The sequence below is a fragment of the Gobio gobio genome (genome assembly GCF_949357685.1).
Source record: "Gobio gobio genome assembly, chromosome: 2".
NCBI lineage: Eukaryota > Metazoa > Chordata > Actinopteri > Cypriniformes > Gobionidae > Gobio > Gobio gobio.
In genome coordinates this window covers 76,602,881-76,618,190 of record NC_137098.1, presented here as the reverse complement: position 1 = coordinate 76,618,190, position 15,310 = coordinate 76,602,881, and positions in this window count along the sequence as shown.

Sequence of the window (15,310 nt, the reverse complement as noted above, 5' to 3'; positions counted from 1 at the left end):
TTTGGCCCGATGAGGTCTATATGTGTACCGAGTTTCATACATGTACGTGCAAGTGTGTTTGATATATAGACCAAGTTTTCAGACACCATTTTAGGGGGCGCTGTCGAGCCCCCCTGCCACGCCCGGGTACCAGCTTCAGCCCGGCTCTGATGGCCGCGCATTCCGATGTGTGTGCAAAGTTTCAAGAGTTTTTGAGCATGGTAAGGGCCCCAAAAGTGCCCGAGAAGTCGATAAAATAATAATAATAATAATAATTAAAGCTGCGAGCAGCGATGACGGGCCCAAGCCGGTGGCACCACCACGCCGGTGGCATCAGCTTAACTGTGCACAGCAGGCAATAGGCATTTAAAATTGGAAAAACTAAAAGGACTATGTCAAAGTCATCTGAATTCACCACATTAACTGCAGCAGTTGGTGCTGCTATGACAATGAACCACAACAGCCACATCTATGAGATCAATTAAATTTAAATTAATTTCATGTCAGATGATGTCAAAGGTCAAATTGGAATGAGTTCACAATACCATTCAAATGCTGATGTTGTATTATCCTAACATTTCTCTTCATGTGTTTTTGACCTACCTTAGCTACCGTTTGTGCACCAATCTTATGCACCATTAAGCGTGCTTTCATTTCAATATGGGTGGTCCAATAAATTTTTTTTATAAAAAAATTTATAAATTGAGCCAAATCACAGTAAAATGCAAAGATGATTTTAATATCAGTGTCAGGTAAGAGTAAGATACGTGTCTACATTTTATGGAAGTTTATTATAAACAGCCACTTTTAGAAAACCATGTGAAATTTACTTTTAATACATTTAAATTATATCAGTAAATTATTCATTAAAAGACATCTGCATCATATGTGATCTTGGCAAACACAGCACATGACGTTTTTATTTCAAGTGATAGTTATTTGTGAAAGCCTAAGAGAGAGTGGCAGAAAGAAAGACATGGAATGTTTTTTATATCCTGTTTCAAAACTAACACAATGCTGCCATCTTGTGTTCATTGAGAGAAGGGCAGCACACACAGGCACAATAGATTATTCAAAGAAATATTTATAATATATATATTAGTGCTGGGCATCGTTAACAAAAAAATTAACTAATTAATCACATTTTTTTCTGTAATTAATCGCAAGTTTTTAATATTTGAAGTTTTTAATATTTTGATATTGTAATAATTTCAGTTACTCTCCAAATTAATTTAGAAACAATTTAAAGACAGCATATTGTAAATATGTGTTGTGTTGTCATTTTTTATGAATGAAGGCCAGTATCACTGATACTAAAGTCTCTATGAAACATTAATGACGTTACATTACAGTATAACTGAAAGCTCCCAATTTCAACATTTATTAGGCTTTAAAAAACAACTTTTAATTTAAGTGAACTTAAAACAATCTTTACATAAACCCAAAATAATAAATGTTATATTTACCCATGGTCTTACCTGTTATACAGAAATGTAATAGTTATCAAACCTTCCTTAACTGCATAAATAATAAATCAAATATAGACGAATCATCATTAAAGCTACAATTTTCTCTGTTCCCGTTGTTCTTTGATGAACATTAATGACATCATCATCAGTGCTACTGTCACTTTAAGAACAGCCGCGGGTCTCACGCGCTGTCCCGCGCATCTCATTTCCTCACAACTCTTTAAGTTCATTTAAGACGTTATTTAACTAATTTAAGACTCTAATATGAGAATACTCAAAGTCCTCTGTGTTATTGGTTGTTCAAGAGCAAAAGAGAACTCGATGTGAGCAGGAAACTAACGCGTGTCTATCTATGCGTCGAGTGTGTGTGTGTGTGTGTGTGTGTGTGTGTGTCAGTGTCCCTTGATTAGCTGACATGAGACGCATCCACACAGACAGGACACTGACACACACACACACACACACACACACACACACGACACTGACACACACACAGACACAAACTTTCTGTGAAAAAAAGACACTTATAAACAGACACTTGTAGAAAACAATGTGAATTTTGTTTTAAAATAAATTTGAACTATGCCAGTAAATAATGAATTTAAAGACAAATGTGTCAAAAGTGATCTTTGCAAACACAGCACATGACCTTAAAGCACATGTATAGAAAACACACTCACACTCCTCTGTTTTAAAAAAGAGTTCTGTCTGAATGAGTACATGGAATCACGGCTGTCAGGTGATAAGATAATTAGTCCAGAGATGTTTTTTCAAGAATTACTTTTTGTAATTGCAATTTTTTTTAACTATCCACTCACCTAATTTAATATATATTTTTGTTATAGCTTATGATTATATATTTTTATTTTATTGCTCAACAGTAGTTCTCATCGCCGATGAGGTCTTTAAATATTTTGAGAAGGTCTTAAAAAAGTCTTAAAAAGGTATTAAAATTTACTTCAGGATTCCTGCATATACCCTGCATATGCATCATACGTGATCTTGGCAAACACAGCACATGACGTTTTTATTTAAAATTAGAAAGTTTTAAATTAGTTAAATTAGATTAGTTAAATTAGAAAGTTGTCCGGCTCGAAGAGAACAATATATGTACGGGGACACATGAAATGTCTACAAATGTATGTCCTCAGAAATCACAGAAGCACACGCGCACACACACACACACACACACACACACACACACACACACACACACACACACACACACACACACACACACACACACACACACACACACAGAGAGAGAGAGAGAGAGAGAGAGAGAGAGAGAGAAACAAGTTTTTTTTTTATCCTGCTTCAAAACTAACACAATGCTGCCATCTTGTGTTCATTGAGGGAAGGGCAGCACACACGGGCACAATACATTATACAAAGAAATATTTATAAAATATATATATATTCATCTGAAAAATAGTACAGTCATTTTAAATTAATCTAAGTTCAATTACCAAACATACAATCTTAATTTAATTTAAATCAAAATATTATTTTACAAGATATGAGACAATTTCTGTTCCCCTTTTTTTGTCCTTATTTAATCCCTCGCCATGGCAACACCGTTTGAGATATCCAAAATCCGTTCGCATTTTAACATCTTCCGTATCTTTGTTTCATGTTGACCGAGTTTGGTGGAGATTGAATAAATCGCCTACGAGGAGAACGTAAAAACTCAGACCCTGAATTATACCAATATTCACGTTCAAACCAAAATATCTGACTTCCTGTTGGTCGGAGCTAATGACTGTAAATTAGAAAGTTGTCCGGCTCGATGAGGTCAATATATATACTGAGTTTGGTGATTGTAGATGAAACGAAGCCCTTCACTTTTGTCAAAAGGTGGCGCTATAGAGCCCCTCATCCCCACCTGTTTCTGAGGCTTTGCCCATGTGTACTGACTAACATCTCTGATGTGTGTGTTAAGTTTCATGCATGCTAAGAGTCTCAAAAACAGCCAAAGACATTATTAAACTTTGACACGTTGCCATGGCAACAGTATTGGAAATTTCAGAAATCCATTCATATGTCTATATCTGCCATGTTTTCACATTATACTGATGAAGTTTGAAGTCAATCGGGTCAAAATAAGACAGTGATTTAAAGCATTTTTAAAAAAAAGTGACACACTTCCTGCTGCCAGTTGGTGGCGCTATAACTTTGACTCACAAAAGTCATATCCTTGCGATCGGCTTCCTACAACAAACACACAGCTGAAGTTTCATCCAAATCAGTCAATGTTTGCACAAGTTATAACACACTTCCTGTTTCCCTTTTCTCGCCATAAATTCGTTGCTTCGCCACGGCCAAACCGATTGAGATATCAAAAATCCGCTCGCAATTTAGCATCCTGAATATCTTGTCTTAATGCTGACCGAGTTTGGTGCCGATCGAAACAATGGTCTCGGAGGAGTATATTAAATTCCAGAGCATGCGTTTTCCGAACAACCCATTATAGCTCACTTCCTGTTGGGCTGACGCATAACTTAGAGCACGAAAGTTGTTCAGCCTGATGAGATCTATATGTGTACCGAGTTTCATACATGTACGTGCAAGTGTGTTTGATATATGGACCAATTTTTTTGTAGGGGGCGCTGTTGAGCTCCCCTACCACGCCCGGGTACCAGCTTCAGCCCGGCTCTGATGGCCACAGATTCCGATGTATCTGCAAAGTTTCAAGAGTTTTCGAGCATGGTAAGGGCCCCAAAAGTGCCCGAATAGTCGATAAGAAAAATAATAATAATTAAAGCTGCGAGCAGCGATGACGGGCCCAAGCCGGTGGCACCGCCACCCCGGTGGCATCAGCTTAACTGTGCACGGCAGGCAATAGGCATTTAAAATGGGAAAACATAAAAGGACTATGTCAAAGTCATCTGAATTCACCACATTAACTGCAGCAGTTGGTGCTGTTATGACCACAAACCACAACAGCCACATCTATGAGATCAATTAAATTTATATGAATTTCATGTCAGATTATGTCAAAGGTCAAATTGGAATGAGTTCAGAATACCATTCGAATGCTGATGTTGTTTTATTCTAACACTTCTCTTCATGTGTTTTTGAGCTACCTTAGCTACCGTTTGTGCACCAATCTTATGCACCATAAAACATGCTTTCATTTCAATATGGGTGGTCCAATAAATTCTTTTTAATAAAAAATGTATAAATGGAGCCAAATCACAGAAACTGCAAAGATGATTTTAATATCAGTGTCAGGTAAGAGTAAGATGCGTGTCTACATTTTATGGAAGTTTATTATAAATAGCCACTTTTATAAAATCATGTGAAATTTATGTTTTAATACATTTATATTATATCAGTAAATAATTAATTTAAAGACATGTGCATCATACGTGATCTTGGCAAACACATCACATGACGTTTTTATTTCAAGTGATAGTTATTTGTGATAGCCTATATGAAAGGGTTAAATTATGATCAAGAGAGAAAGTCACACACACACACACACACACACACACACACACACACACACACACACACACACACACACACACACACACACACACACACACACACACACACACACACACAAACACAATGATAGAGTGAGAGTGAGGGGGAGGGTAAGGACTGAGAGAAAGGCACACACACAAACTCACAGGGTGAGAGAGAGACCCCCCACACACACACACACACAGATAGAGAGGGGGAAGGGGAAAGACAGGCAGATGGCATTCCATAGACTTAATGGTTTGTATACTGTAAAAACTGTACATTCTATCCCCCTACACTACCCCTAAGCCTACATATCGCACACACACACACACACACACACACACACACACACACACACACACACACACACACACACACACACACACACACACACACACACACACACACACACACACACACACACACACACACAGATAGACAGGGGGAAGGGGAAAGACAGGCAGATGGCATTCCATAGACTTAATGGTTTGTATACTGTACAAACTGTACATTCTATCCCCCTACACTACCCCTAAGCCTACATATCGCACACACACACACACACACACACACACACACACACACACACACACACACACACACAGATAGACAGGGGGAAGGGGAAAGACAGGCAGATGGCATTCCATAGACTTAATGGTTTGTATACTGTACAAACTGTACATTCTATCCCCCTACACTACCCCTAAGCCTACATATCGCACACACACACACACACACACACACCATAGCTGTCAACCCTCCCGTTTTTTCCGGGTTTCTCACGTATTTTAGCTCTTTTCCCGCTGTCTTCTCGTTTTAGTATTTTCCCGTAAAATATCCCGTATTTTTAAGTTCTGATTGTGTTAACTCAGAACACGCAACTATCTGGTTTAGTGCCAGAAGACGCGAATGTATGAGGCGCCACGTAGGATTTAAATCAAACTTCGCTTATCAATACATACATAACACACGTGCATATACACCTATAAATTACTCGCATATACATGTATACTATTGGATGTTCAAAATACATATATGAAATACACGTGCACACTAATATGAAATCCACACCAATACATATTATGTTAGTAATGAATGCATACACACTCGTGAATAACTTGCATATACATATAAACTTGACGCACGCATAGACCTATAAATACTCGCATAAACATATAAACTTCCATGCATATACACCTATAAACACTCGCACATACATATACACTCACTGCACGCAGACACACCTATACACACTCGCACATACATATAAACTTCCATGCATATACACCTATAAACACTCGCACATACATATAAACTCGATGCGCGCAGACACACCTATACACACTCGCACATACATATAAACTTCTATGCATATACACCTATACACACTCGCACATACATATAAACTTCCATGCATATACACCTATAAACACTCGCACATACATATAAACTCGATGCGCGCAGACACACCTATACACACTCGCACATACATATAAACTTCTATGCATATACACCTATAAACACTCGCACATACATATAAACTCGATGCGCGCAGACACACCTATACACACTCGCACATACATATAAACTTCCATGCATATACACCTATAAACACTCGCACATGCATATAAACTCGATGCGCGCAGACACACCTATACACACTCGCACATACATATAAACTTCTATGCATATACACCTATAAACACTCGCACATACATATAAACTCGATGCGTGCATACACATCCATAAAACACTCGCGCACACATACAGAATAAAACGTGGATGCATGCTTAAGTTGTGTATATATGTATATGCGAGTGATTTCATATGTAGATGTGCGTGAACTTTTCAGTGCAAACGGAAGGCATTTCAGTGTAAAAGGAAGTCATTAATGGGGTCTTCCTCATGCAGATCGACATGATTTTCAGAGTGACCTTAATAGCTGTTACGAAGTGTTTTATTTGCTTGTTCAAGGTGCAATGAAGACGATATCAGGCCTCTTAAATTTTGAACTGAGTTCAGAGTGAGATTTTGGCGACGGCAGCAGGGGATTGGGTGGGGACGAGGTTCTGATCTGAAAAATGACACTAATTTGTATAAATAAATAAATAATTATATATATTTTTAATTTAATTTAACATGTGTGTGTGTGTGTGTGTGTGTGTGTGTGTGTGTGTGTGTGTGTGTGTGTGTGTGTGTGTGTGTGTGTGTGTGTGTGTGTGTGTGTGTGTGTGTGTGTGTGTGTGCGTGTGTGCATAGTATTAATTCTTGCATTTCTCTATTTCCAAGAAATATGTCAGGGAAGAGGCAAATTAATAATCCATAATAATTTGGAATATTTCTTTTCAGAATTTACTGTGTGGTAAATATAATTTATTCTGAAGCAATAGTCTCACCAGTGTTCAATCAGCTTTGAGATATTTAAATCTGCATATCTTGGATATTTTTACCTTTTATGAAGTGCATTTTCCCATAATTTTATTAAATATAGCCTATGATTCAGCTTTCATTTTTATATATTCTTAAATTTGATCTATAAATAAGACACTGTAGGGCTGTTGCCAATCAAATTAAATCATTAACACTGAAAAATGTTATGAGATTGTTTTAAATATTTTTGAATATACAATTAAGAATAATTTTGATTATACAATTAAGAAATGTTGGAAAGAAAACACTAAACTAAACCACCAGTAGGTGGCAGAATGTAAACGTTGTTGTTGCGGGAATATCTAAATCTTACCCGGATACAGCAATGCTATTTTCTGATTGGCTGTTCGGTAGCTGTATTTTCTATTTGATTGGCTGGTGCGTGGCAGGGACTTCTGAACTCTATGTGGAACTCACTTGATTCCTCTCTAATAGCAGCGCAATTTGGTGGGCATTATCCTGGAAATTTCTCTGCGTGAGAAATACAAGGTGTGGCGTGTGAGCAGGTTGAAATGCGTGTGTGAGACTTGAGAGCCCTGCGATATAGGGTAGAGTGGGGGAAAACGCCCCCCTTAAGAAAAATGTGACATTACAGTGAAACAAAATATAAATGTGACTTGAATTGCCATCCCGGTTTTGAGTGACTATGGCAGGAGTTATTCACCAAATATTAAAATTGCACAGCCTTCATAATTAATTAGTATTTTGACTGAAAATATTTTTGTACAAAGGGGGCGTTTTGCCCCAGCGGTGGGGTAAAAACGCCCCCCAAGGTGGGGTAAAATGCCCCCTTTCTTCCCAACCAGTTTGCTTCATAGATCAACAGCAAAATGAGCAGACTATAGTTTTTAATCTCTCAAAGTAAAAGGCAAGTAATGTATCAACATGTATATATATTAATATTTATTTGAGGAATGTCCAAAATATCCAAATTTTTACCATTTATAATTATATACAAGCCATGCAAACAAATATGTTGTAATAAATAAATAAACAAACATTAATTCATTAGCCATTCACAGCCATTTTAACATTTATATTTATACATATAACTAAGCCATGCAAACAAATATGTTGTAATAATAAATAAACAAATAAATAAATATATACATAAATAAACATTAATTCATAAGCCATTCGCAGTAATTTTACCATTTATATTTATATAACTAAGCCATGCAAACAAATGTGGTGTAATAAATAAATACATAAATAAACAAATAAATACTAAATAAACAAATAAATAAATACATACATAAATAAACTTTAATTCAGTAGCCATTCACATAATCTAATATGTTATTATAGTAATTATGATAGAGAGAAACTATGTCCTTTGGGGGGCGTTTTACCCCTCAGCGTAGGGGGCGTTTTACCCCACAAGCTATGACTTTTTAAAAAAATGTTTAATTTTTAAGATATAATTATATTCCTTATAAATAACATTTCCTCTCAAACTACAGACTTCACTATTCATCTATCATACATCACTGTGATATCCTGCAGAACAATATTCTCTTAAACACTTGTTTACTAATATCTGAAAATTATAGCACTTAGCATGTAATCCTCTTCTCTTCAAATACGTCGCTGGTGTCAGCTTCTCCAAGGAGATTTGTTTATCCCTGTTGTCAACGAAGTGCATAGCAACAGTGAAAATATATCTTGACTCTCTCTAGTGGTTATTTTGGGAAAAACAGGTGGGGGGCGTTTTACCCCAGGGGGGGGGGCGTTTTTCCCCACTCTACCCTATCCTACGGCAGATGATGTTGGCCTGTTATTGATGCTTTGTACAGCAGGCGCCGATGGCCGAAACAAAGTGCGCAATTCAGTTTCTGATTCTGACTGCAGTTGAGCAGAAGGCGACACATTCGATTCAACTGAATTAGCAATTGATAATAATAGTGGGCGAAGCAAGCACATTTCGCAAAATGCCAATTGCTTCAGTTGTAGCACGATCCCTCTCCATGATTGCAAAGTTGCAAATGCGGTAAATAGGCAGGATACAAATGACTTCCTTTTACACTGAAATGCCTTCCGTTTGCACTGAAAAGTTCACGCACATCTACATATGAAATCACTCGCATATACATATATACACAACTTAAGCATGCATCCACGTTTTATTCTGTATGTGTGCGCGAGTGTTTTATGGATGTGTATGCACGCATCGAGTTTATATGTATGTGCGAGTGTTTATAGGTGTATATGCATAGAAGTTTATATGTATGTGCGAGTGTGTATAGGTGTGTCTGCGCGCATCGAGTTTATATGTATGTGCGAGTGTTTATAGGTGTATGCATGGAAGTTTATATGTATGTGCGAGTGTGTATAGGTGTGTCTGCGCGCATCGAGTTTATATGCATGTGCGAGTGTTTATATGCATGGAAGTTTATATGTATGTGCGAGTGTGTATAGGTGTGTCTGCGTGCAGTGAGTGTATATGTATGTGCGAGTGTTTATAGGTGTATATGCATGGAAGTTTATATGTATATGCGAGTATTTATAGGTCTATGCGTGCGTCAAGTTTATATGTATATGCAAGTTATTCACGAGTGTGTATGCATTCATTACTAACATAATATGTATTGGTGTGGATTTCATATTAGTGTGCACGTGTATTTCATATATGTATTTTGAACATCCAATAGTATACATGTATATGCGAGTAATTTATAGGTGTATATGCACGTGTGTTATGTATGTATTGATAAGCGAAGTTTGATTTAAATCCTACGTGGCGCCTCATACGAATGAGAAGTCGCGCGCACTGTGAGAAAATTTTCCGTGCACTCATCCAAGAGCGCGCACACGTCTCTCAGCGCGCAAATATTGAGTTCTCTTTCAAGTCTTGCTCTTGAACGGACAAACTCACGCAAAAAGTATGTCAACATATTGATGAGTATTCTAGCAGACATAGTCTGAATATGGCTTAAGTAAGCTTTATACAGTCCAGAAAAGACGACGCATATCCGAGGTCTTAAAGGGGCAGTAGCCTTTACTGCTGTCTGTTTAATGTCAAACAAAAGACAAGGGCATCACTCACTGCTCTTGATTGAATAACTTTTGTAAGTTTAATAGGATTAATCTTTAATTTATACAGTCATATATGCAATGTTATTTTACATTTGATCAATTTCTGTACCTGAAAACTAATGTTAGACGACCTAAAAAACCTGAAAAGCATAGTTTATTTTATTATTATCTTTGCTCAATAGTATTTATTTGTGCTGCTGCTTGTATTTAAATGATTTGTTCTTATTATTTTCTTTTTTTTTATTTGACAGTAGTCCTTTTTTCCCTGAACATAACAAATACTGAACCGTACCGAAACGGTGAACCTTAAACCGTAATACAAACCGAACCGTGAGCAATCTGTACCGTTACACCCCTAGCGTAACGTATGATAAAATGACTGAAAAAAGGTTGGGTGTTGGGTGTTGGGTGTCCATTTGTGTCCTGATATTTCACAAAAACATGCCCACACACACACACACACACACACACACACACACACACACACACACACACACACACACACACACACACACACACAGAGAGAGAGAGAGAGAGAGAGAGAGAGAGAGAGAGAGAGAGAGAAACAAGTTTTTTTTTTATCCTGCTTCAAAACTAACACAATGCTGCCATCTTGTGTTCATTGAGGGAAGGGCAGCACACACGGGCACAATACATTATACAAAGAAATATTTATAAAATATATATATATTCATCTGAAAAATAGTACAGTCATTTTAAATTAATCTAAGTTCAATTACCAAACATACAATCTTAATTTAATTTAAATCAAAATATTATTTTACAAGATATGAGACAATTACTGTTCCCCTTTTTTTGTCCTTATTTAATCCCTCGCCATGGCAACACCGTTTGAGATATCCAATATTCGTTCGCATTTAAGCATCTTCCGTATCTTTGTTTCATGTTGACCGAGTTTGGTGGAGATTGAATAAATCGCCTACGAGGAGAACGTAAAAACTCAGACCCTGAATTACATAAATATTCACCTTCAAACCAAAATATCTGACTTCCTGTTGGTCGGAGCTAATGACTGTAAATTAGAAAGTTGTCCGGCTCGAAGAGAACAATATATGTACCGAGTTTGGTGACTCAAGATAAAACTAACCCCCCCACTTTTGTCAAAAGGTGGCGCTAGAGAGCCCCTCATCCCCGCCCGTTTCTGAGGCTTTGTCCATGTGTACTGACTGACATCTCTGATGTGTGTGTTGAGTTTCAAGCAGTTTCAAGCAATTTCAAGCATGCTAAGAGCCTCAGAACAACACTGCTACCTTTTAGTGAGGGGAGGGCAGACAGAGAATAAATATTCAGAAGAAATATATTAAATAAAATAAATATATTGATCTGAAAAATAGTATGATTATTTTAAAGCTATTTGGTTACATTTTAATAAAACATTGTTTTAGTATGTTTTTAAACACACACACATACACGTTGTAATACCAGTGTAATACCCATGTCATTATACAAATTTGTGTCCTCATAAATCACAAACAAGAGAGAGAGAGAGAGAGAGAGAGAGAGAGAGAGAGAGAGAAACAAGTTTTTTTTTTATCCTGCTTCAAAACTAATACAATGCTGCCATCTTGTGTTCATTGAGGGGAGAGCAGCAGACACAGAGAATTTCTGTTCCCCTTTTTTGTCCTTATTTAATCCCTTGCCATGGAAACACCGTTTGAGATATCCAATATCCGTTCACATTTTAGCATCTTAGTATCTTTGTTTCATGTTGACCGAGTTTGGTGGAGATTGAATAAAACGCCTACGAGGAGAACGTAAAAACTCAGACCCCGATTTAACCAAAAATTTACCTTCAAACCAAAATATCTGACTTCCTGTTGGTCGGAGCTAATGACTGTAAATTAGAAAGTTGTCCGGCTCGATGAGGTCAATATATATACTGAGTTTGGTGATTGTAGATGAAACGAAGCCCTTCACTTTTGTCAAAAGGGGGCGCTAGAGAGCCCCTCATCCCCCCCCGTTTCTGAGGCTTTGCCCATGTGTACTGACTGACATCTCTGATGTGTGTGTTGAGTTTCAAGCAGTTTCAAGCAATTTCAAGCATGCTAAGAGCCTCAGAACAGCCAAAAGATTATTAAACTTTGACACGTTGCCATGGCAACAGTATTTGAAATTTCAGGAATCCATTTCATACGTCTCTATCTGTCATGTTTTCACATTATACTGATGAAGTTTGAAATAAATCTGGTGAAAATAAGATGGTGATTCAAAGCATTTTTGAAAGTGACACACTTCCTGCTGCCAGTTGGTGGCGCTATAACTTTGACTCACAAAAGTCATATCCATGTGATCGGCTTCTTATAACAAACACACAGCTGAAGTTTCATCCAAACCAGTCAATGTTTGCACAAGTTATAACACACTTCCCGTTTCCCTTTTCTCGCCATAAATTCGTTGCTTCGCCACGGCCACACCATTTGAGATATCAAAAATCCGCTCGCAATTTAGCATCCTGGATATGTTCTCTTCATGCTGACCGAGTTTGGCGATGATCGAAACAATGGCCTCGGAGGAGTATATTAAATTCCAGAGCATGGGTTTTCCGAACAACCGATTATAGCTCACTTCCTGTTGGGCTGACGCATAACTATGAGCACGAAAGTTGTTTGGCCCGATGAGGTCTATATGTGTACCGAGTTTCATACATGTACGTGCAAGTGTGTTTGATATATGGACCAAGTTTTCAGACCCCACTTAAGGGGGCGCTGTCGAGCCCCCCTGCCACGCCCGGGTACCAGCTTCAGCCCGGCTCTGATGGCCGCGCATTCCGACGCCTGTGCGAAGTTTCAAGAGTTTTCGAGCATGTTAAGTGCCCCAAAAGTACCCGAGAAGTCGGAAAAAAAAAAAAAAAAAAAAAAAAAAAAAAAAACAAAGAATAATCTGAGGAAGAACAATAGGGCTCTGCGCCCTTTCAGGGCTTGGGCCCTAATTAAAGCTGCGAGCAGCGATGACGGGCCCAAGCCGGTGGCACCGCCACGCCGGTGGCATCAGCTTAACTGTGCACGGCAGGCAATAGGCATTTAAAATGGGAAAACATAAAAGGACTATGTCAAAGTCATCTGAATTCACCACATTAACTGCAGCTGTTGGTGCTGCTATGACCACAAACCACAACAGCCACATCTATGAGATCAATTAAATTTATATGAATTTCATGTCAGATTATGTCAAAGGTCAAATTGGAATGAGTTCAGAATACCATTCGAATGCTGATGTTGTTTTATTCTAACACTTCTCTTCATGTGTTTTTGAGCTACCTTAGCTACCGTTTGTGCACCAATCTTATGCACCATAAAACATGCTTTCATTTCAATATGGGTGGTCCAATACATTTTTTTTTATAAAAAATGTATAAATGGAGCCAAATCACAGAAACTGCAAAGATGATTTTAATATCAGTGTCAGGTAAGAGTAAGATGCGTGTCTACATTTTATGGAAGTTTATTATAAATAGCCACTTTTATAAAATCATGTGAAATTTATGTTTTAATACATTTATATTATATCAGTAAATAATTAATTTAAAGACATGTGCATCATACGTGATCTTGGCAAACACATCACATGACGTTTTAATTTCAAGTGATAGTTATTTGTGATAGCCTATATGAAAGGGTTAAATTATGATCATCAAGAGAGAAAGTCACACACACACACACACACACACACACACACACACACACACACACACACACACACACACACACACACACACACACACAATGATAGAGTGAGAGTGAGGGGGAGGGGAAGGACTGAGAGAAAGACACACACACAAACTCACAGGGTGAGAGAGAGACCCCCCCCACACACACACACAGATAGAGAGGGGGAAGGGGAAAGACAGGCAGATGGCATTGCATAGACTTAATGGTTTTTATACTGTACAAACTGTACATGCTATCCCCCTACACTACACTAAATATACATGATAATGACATGACGGAATATACACAGTTAAGAACTGTATAACTATACTTATAAGTTACATTTGTATAATGTAACCGTAAACCAGAGCTTATTGTACCATATATAAGCGCTAAATGCAGCAGCATTAAAAGGAGTGGAGCTGCCGCTGCTAACAAGCGGTGTCCGGTTACAAAAGTGTGTGCCCAGGTTTAGCTCTATATAACAAGTGTTAATATGCCGATCAGACATGATACATTTTTCCATCAACATACATTACAAGCAAATATTTTCTATAAACGAATAAACATTGTTAATAACTGAATGATTATTCAAATAGGTGAGCATTACGCTATTGTATGTTGACACAAAAATACTTCTGAGGTGACATCAACTGAATTACGTGATGACACACTCTGAAACACATCCACAATGACAATAACTATTATTACTTACGGAGTTATTAACGCACAGAAATACCACACAAGGAAAAACAGACTTTTGAGGAATAAACAAGCCAGGAAAACTCCGTATAACTCTGTTACTGGAGCTGCTGAGATGAAAACTCTCTGCGCATGCACCAGACAAGTCTGAACAAGTTGACGCGCACAGTGTTAAAACCGGTTAAAACGCGAAAGGCGAAGCTTGAATTTACGGGTATGTCCCTCTTTGGCTAATGTACTTTCGAGATGGAGGGGCAACATGGCGACCATTGTTAGATCCCATTACCTTATGTATTTTCAATGGCATATTATAAACTTACGAGAATACTTTATTACTTGAAAGAAGTAAATATACATTAATGAGCACATATATTTTTGAAAGAACTAAGTGTTTTTAGCTAAGAATAGACTAAAAAAGTTACACAGTGTAGCTTTAAAAAAATCTTTACATAAACCCAAAATAATAAATGTTATATTTACCCATGGCCTTCCCTGTTATACAGAAATGTAATAGTTATCAAACCTTCCTTAACTGCATAAATAATAAATGAA